At 50.7% G+C, this 6,325-nt stretch overlaps 1 non-coding gene across 1 annotated transcript; it reads right to left on the reverse strand.

Moving 5' to 3' along the window:
• Positions 1-427: 427 nt before the first annotated feature.
• On the reverse strand, positions 428-571 carry LOC116092737. The gene has a single exon (XR_004119456.1). It is a non-coding gene; the product is annotated as a small nucleolar RNA SNORA48 (small nucleolar RNA).
• Between the last annotated feature and the right edge of the window lie 5,754 nt (positions 572-6,325).

Here is a 6,325-nt window from a genome sequence, read left to right on the forward strand (position 1 = left end):
TGAACCATGCACATCGACCCTGACCACTGCCTCTGCATAGCCACGCACTCAGACATGGCCCTCAGAGGCTGGACTTCTCCCTGGCCCCAGATGGCGGGGCTTGTCATTCACAACTGGTTTCTCCTCTCTACCCTCGAGTCTCCAGTTCCATCTCTCTCCATAATGCTCAATCTGCTCCACTTCTCTTTCTCTCCCATCTGACCACCACATACGTGCACACTGTGATGGCTTGTGCCACAGGCTGGCCAAATGGCTAGTGGGGTTCTGAGTGACATCCTCCATTGGTGCTGTGTGGCATAGCAGCAAGCAGGTGTCTATGACCTGCCTGTGCTGTGCACTAGAGGGCAGGTCTGTGGGCAGCATGGTGGTCCACAGGCCTGTTTGTCTTTCTCCTCCTGCACGGTGCTACCTGTATTTGATTGGATTTTTATGAGTCCTAGGCATAAAACAGCTTTGGCAACCAAGTTAGGTATCAAGATAGGATGAACAACGGACTATCAATTGTCTTACCCCTGACTGATATAAGAGCAACACCACCAACAAGGTGTTTCTTTGCCCATTGCCAGGGGTGGGAATGGGGGTAGGGAGGTGGGAGAATAGGGGGTGGTCAGGAAGTTTTTTAAGTAGAAAGTTGTTTCAGCCAGCTAAGCATTCATTGATATAAGTTATCAAAAGCAAGTTAGTGATAAACAGCACAAAATGATGATTTTACATGCACACACATGCACACACATACATGCAACATGCACACACACATGCACATACCCAATGCACACACATAATGCACAAACACACATTCACACACATGCACACACACACACACATGCATGCATGAATGCATGCAAAAAATACAAACAGCAACCAACCTGGGTTTGAAACATGGCAACACATCCAAATGGCCAGCACAGCGGAGGAGAATTCCAATGGATCCGACCAACCTGGATGAGTGAATTTATGTGACAAGTGATGACCAAGCTTTGGGACAGAGTTTATGAGTATGACCAACATTTTATATGGTACTGGAGGATGGAGAAGACAAGCACAGAGGTGATCTAAACACCCCAGTGCTCCTGCCCTGGGAGATGGCGCTTCTCTGCTCCCCCTCCCACACAGAGAGTTGACTGAGACAAAACTGATCCTGTATAGGAAATAAAAGGCTTACAATGGCCTCTCTAAATGTTCAACATGGGCTGGGGAGATGGCCCAGGGGTTAAAGGCAGGCACATGTTGTTCTTCCAGAGGACCTGTGTTCAGTTCTCAGCATCCAAATGGGAGCTCACGGCCACCCACAGCACTAGTTCCAGGGGTCCTGATGTCCTCTCTAACCCCCATGTGCTCCAGGCTCACTCCTCAGCAACACTCTGGCCTTCCCCAGCAATGTCAAAAAGGGCTCAGAAGCATAGCCAGGCTCCCAGGAGTTCCCAGTCCTTCATCTACCCAAAGTTGGTTTTCTTTTAGAAGAAGGTCCACCTTTTTCCTACCCCCGCATCCCTGGCCTGTCTGATACTCACTAGCATTGGAGGCTCTTTATTTACTCATTGCCTTCCTGGTTGGGGGATGGTTAGATTTATCCATAACAATGAAACTGTGTCCAACTTTCTCCCAACACAGAAGCATTTTCTCACATGTGCCCAGTGAACACTGAGCATTGTGCCCCTCTCTTCATAGAAAGGAGCACAGCTGGTGCCTAGGGACAGCCTGGGCTGAAACAGGAGGGAGGGTCCCTGACCATCAGGCTTCTCTACCCACTTCCCTCCTCTGTGTTCAGACACAGTGTCAGTGCCCACCAAGCAGCTTAGGACAGGGCCACATATCTCAGTCATGGCTGGTTCCTCACCCTCTGTCCCCCAGGACTTGCCACGGAACTCCTTGGCCTGGAGTCTGGGCTATAGAACCTGCCCTGGTTCTCAGGAGTGTCAAGTTGTAGAAAATATGGAGTGTTGTTTGTCTTTCATTCTTGGCATTGCTTGACCACATGCGTGCTCCCAGGAACTGCCATTCTATCTCTGTGACCTTGAAGAGGCTCCTCTGCCTCACAGAATGTCTTTATCTGTACAATGGGGGTCTCAATGCTACTCTGAATGGGAGTTAAATGAGATAATACCCGGAGACTGACTCATGATTAGAGGAGCCGTCACTGCTCTGATTGCCGTAGTCATAGTTATTATTGTTTCAGCATTTGGTCAGGCATATTATAAAGCAAAGCAGCCAACCCACATCTTCTGCTGACATTGGCTTACATAAGAAGTCCCCTTCCCTAGACATAGGGGCAATGACCTGCTCCACGCAGGTGCTCATGGCCATGAGAACCGGGATGGTAGGAACCTCTTATAGGAATGCTGTATATTGTCCTCTGAACACGTCTACCACCCCTTTTTTTCTGTCTTTGGATTTTTGAGAGGTGGTCTCATTATGTAGTCCAGGATGGCTTTGAACTTACTATACAGTCCAGGATTGTTTCAGACTCACAATCTTCCTGCCCCAACTCTCTGAGTTCTGGGATTACAGAAGTGTGACATTCAGCTTTAAAAAACTTCAGGGCTCCTAGCTGAGGGTGGGGAGGGGTAGCTCAATTGGAAAAGTGCTTGTGCATAGGTGTGAGGACCTGGGGTTGATCCCCGGAACTTACACAAAGCTGGGTGTGGTGGTGTGTGCCTGTGAACCTAGCCCTGGAGAGGCAGAGACAGGTGGATCCCTGGGAGTTTCTCTCCAGCCAGCCTAGCCTAACCAGGCAAGCCTCAGGGCAAAAAGAGACTCAGTCTCAAAAAACAAGATGGTGATGCACACCTTAAATCCCAGCACTTGGGAGGCAGAGGCAGGTGGATCTCTGTGAGTAGAAGGGCCAGTCGTGACTACATAATGAGACCCTGTCACGAACAAACAAAACAAACAAACAAAAACCCACAGCAAAATAAGTTGAATGAGGGGCTAGAGAGATGGTTCAGCAGTCAAGAGCACCAAGTGCTTTTCCAGAGGTCCTGAATTCAATTCCCAGCAACCACATGGTGGCTCACAACCATCTGTGATGGAATCCAATGCCTTCGGAAGAGATCGACAGTATACTCATATACATAAAATAATAATAAGAAAAGTTGAATGAATAGTTGAATGGCCATGGAGGTTGTCCTGTGGCCCTCATACACACATGCACACACAAATGTGTGCACACACCAGCAGTATGTTTTGTTTAAGCAGTGCTAACTAAGGATGCTGCTCAGGGCCTCTGCATGCTTGACTGGTGCTGTCTGTTGCCAAGCCACACCCTCAGCTCACATTTATCATTTTATTTGCTCTCTAGGGATGTCAAAGAAAACATCTCCAATTTCTCCTCTTAAACACCAGTTCAAAATCTGTCCTGTACAGAATAGGATGGCACTGGAAAGTTGGGGGCTTTATGTAGTAGACGGAGTGTGTCTCCTAAGGACGCATGAGCTGGTATTTGATTTCCCTGTGGCAGTGCTGAGAAGTGATGGGGCTTTTAGTAAGTGTGATCTTGGGAGAAGTACTGAGGTCTCAGGGAGTCCTGCCTTCTTATAGTTCTCAAGGGGCCCTGATTGGGCAGGAGTCTTTGTAAGGCCAGTCTGATTTTCCAGATACTGTGATACGGTGTTCTTACAGCTGCTTCTCCACAGTATGGAGCAGGAAATTGCCAGTATCACGAATATCATGGACCCCTACTGCCCGACACTTATTCTCCCCACTGGCCATCTTCAGGACCCTTAACAGTCCCTTCTGCAAGCACTGGGAGCCCAGCTGGCTAGTCTGTGGACGATGGCCTGCCTGACTCTCGAGTGCCACCTTGTGACCTGGTGTGTGACTGCAGGTTTCGTGTAGAAATTCTGGAGGGTCAGTCTTGGGGATTTAGAAGCTAGGGAAATAGAGGGAGAAGAGAGTGGGATGGTGTCCACAGAGAGCCACGTGGGTTCTCTGTCACATGGGCTCTCTGCTCCTGCCAGATCTAGGCATGGACAATACATAATCTTCATTTGGGGAATGGGCACAGGTTTCGTTTCTCCTTCCCCGTACCATTTGAGAATGTAAACATTTCTTGGTTCTATACAGTAGTTCACAGTATGCTAACCTAATTTACTCTGCTAGTTTGGAGAAAGGGACGTGTAAATTGTCCCTCCTTTCCTGTCTGACCTCGGCACCACTCAGGGTCTCCATTTTTGACTCTCAGACTCCAAGGTCGTTGGAGTTTGCCCTATGGCCTTGCCTCTTGTGGCTCCTGCTTCTGAACCTTAACTTGCTGTCCCGTCTTCTCTGATATCCTTGATGGTCTCTGTCTTGTCCATCCCTCTATGACCACTTTGGGATGTTCAACCCAAGTGTTTCCTCTTCCAGGAGGGTTTCCCTGGAGTCCCAGGCACTGAGGCGATCCCTCCCCACTTTGAGTCACTTATGTCATTTGAGTAACTGCTCATGCTTGGCCCAGGAGACCTGGGCTACAGAAGAAAGAAGATGGGAGTGAATGCTCAGCCCCTCTTCCCCAGCTCCAGCCAAGTCAAAGCAGTAAGTGGAGTCAAGGTCTGCCTGAGGACGCTGAGAAGCCATGAGCCTGCAGGACCCGGGCCTTTGAGGAGGGCACTCCCCCCCACCTTACTCTCTAGTCCATGTCTTCACCTGGATGGGGCGGGGGTGTCCGGGGAGGCAAGTGACAATGAGGCAGTGGATTAGCTCAGCCCCCACCCCTACATTTTTTAGTGACAGGATTTTAGACATTGCTCTAGGCTACAGGGTTGGCAGCCCACTGCTCTTGAAGAATAGAACATGGACGCCCCCCACCCCCAATCCTCCCTCCTCCAGTTCCAGCTTGGAGCCCAGCCACCAAGGCTCTGTTTAGTCCTGCCTCCGGAGTGCAGTTTGGACCATGTGACTTAGGTTCCCCAGAGTCTTGTGAGGCACACTGAAGGTAGGAGAGAATTCCCTACCTCCAGGTGTCTGGACTGACCTTGGAGGATCTTGTCCTACGACCAGAAACTGGCCTGGAAGAAGTAGCTGAGTGTGGGTGTCAGGGTGGAGTGGGGTGGGGTGGGGTGGGATTGGCAAGGCTGAAATGTGGTCCAAGCCACTTTCCTGTCTTGGTTTTGTCCTCCCGTTTGCTTCATCATCTTGACCTATCACCTCCTCCCCTGGGCCTCAGTGTCCCTTCTGAAGCCCGGGATCCCGCCTTTCAGGTTACAACCTAGGAAAAGGTCTCTCCAAAGAGGCTTAGCAGCCAATTACCCAGCAGAGCTTGTGGAGGGGCAGGCCCCTAGGGGGCGCTAGTGCTCACCGGCAGAGTGAGAGGTCTCATGGTGGCTCTCAGGTGGTCCCGACAGCCACGGGAGCGACCCTATTTGCTAAGTTTTGTTCCCTGGGTAACCTGCCCATCAGCACCCCAGGGAGGAGACCCCATGCATGGATTCTGGATCCTCAAGGGCCAAGCTGTGGTCTGTGTCACCTCATTTGGGGTCATCTCTGGCATGCTCAGCTCACATGCTTCAGACTAAAGACTGCCCCGTCCCCTTTCTCCTTTTGTACACACCAATAGCAATGACCAGGGGCCTAGATATTACACGAACACCTTGACAGTCTGGACTTCTCTTGTTCGCCACAGGTATCACCCTGGTCAACGCTGCTGTCACCTCTCACCTCAGAGACCCAGCTGACCTCCCTGCTCCCACTCAGTTCACCTAAGCTGATCACAAATATTTCTGCTCAGCGGCATCCTTCTCCTGGCCCCACCTTAGCTGCCTTTCTGGTCACATTCTGCCCCCTCCAAGGTTTATAATACTGGACCATCCTCAGATACTCTTCTCACCCCAGCTCCCTCCCAAGCTAGGTAACTTCAGATCTCAGCTGCCCGGCTTCTTCCAGGAAGCCTTCCCTGATTCCCACCCCCATGAGACCAGCTACCCCAGGACCAAGGCTCCACTATACGTTATCTGAACTATGTCAGGTTTTCTACATCCTCAGAAGTGACCATCCTTTCCTTGCTTCTCGGCCTGGTTGACACTCAAAGAAGCCCCCATAGGCAGTGGCTGCCTGAATGTAGGAATGGGTGTTGGGTAATTGGATAGAGGGTACTGGAGATGGGTGGCTGTGTTGGGCTCAAGGCTGGGATGGCCAGGGCTGAGGTGATGAGGGGAGGAGAGGGGGATTGATTATGAGATGGAGTTGGGCAAGACCCAAACCCTGTGTCTATGACTTGCTGCCCTGGCAGTCACAGGGAGGTCCAGAAGTGTCACAGGCAGCTCCCTCTTAGGCCCAGGCCCCATCCCCCAAGGAAACACCACACAGGAGTGTACAGGTTGTTTATTTACAAATATACCAACATCTTGTC

This window comes from Mastomys coucha, unplaced genomic scaffold (assembly GCF_008632895.1).
Source record: "Mastomys coucha isolate ucsf_1 unplaced genomic scaffold, UCSF_Mcou_1 pScaffold15, whole genome shotgun sequence".
Classification (NCBI taxonomy): domain Eukaryota; kingdom Metazoa; phylum Chordata; class Mammalia; order Rodentia; family Muridae; genus Mastomys; species Mastomys coucha.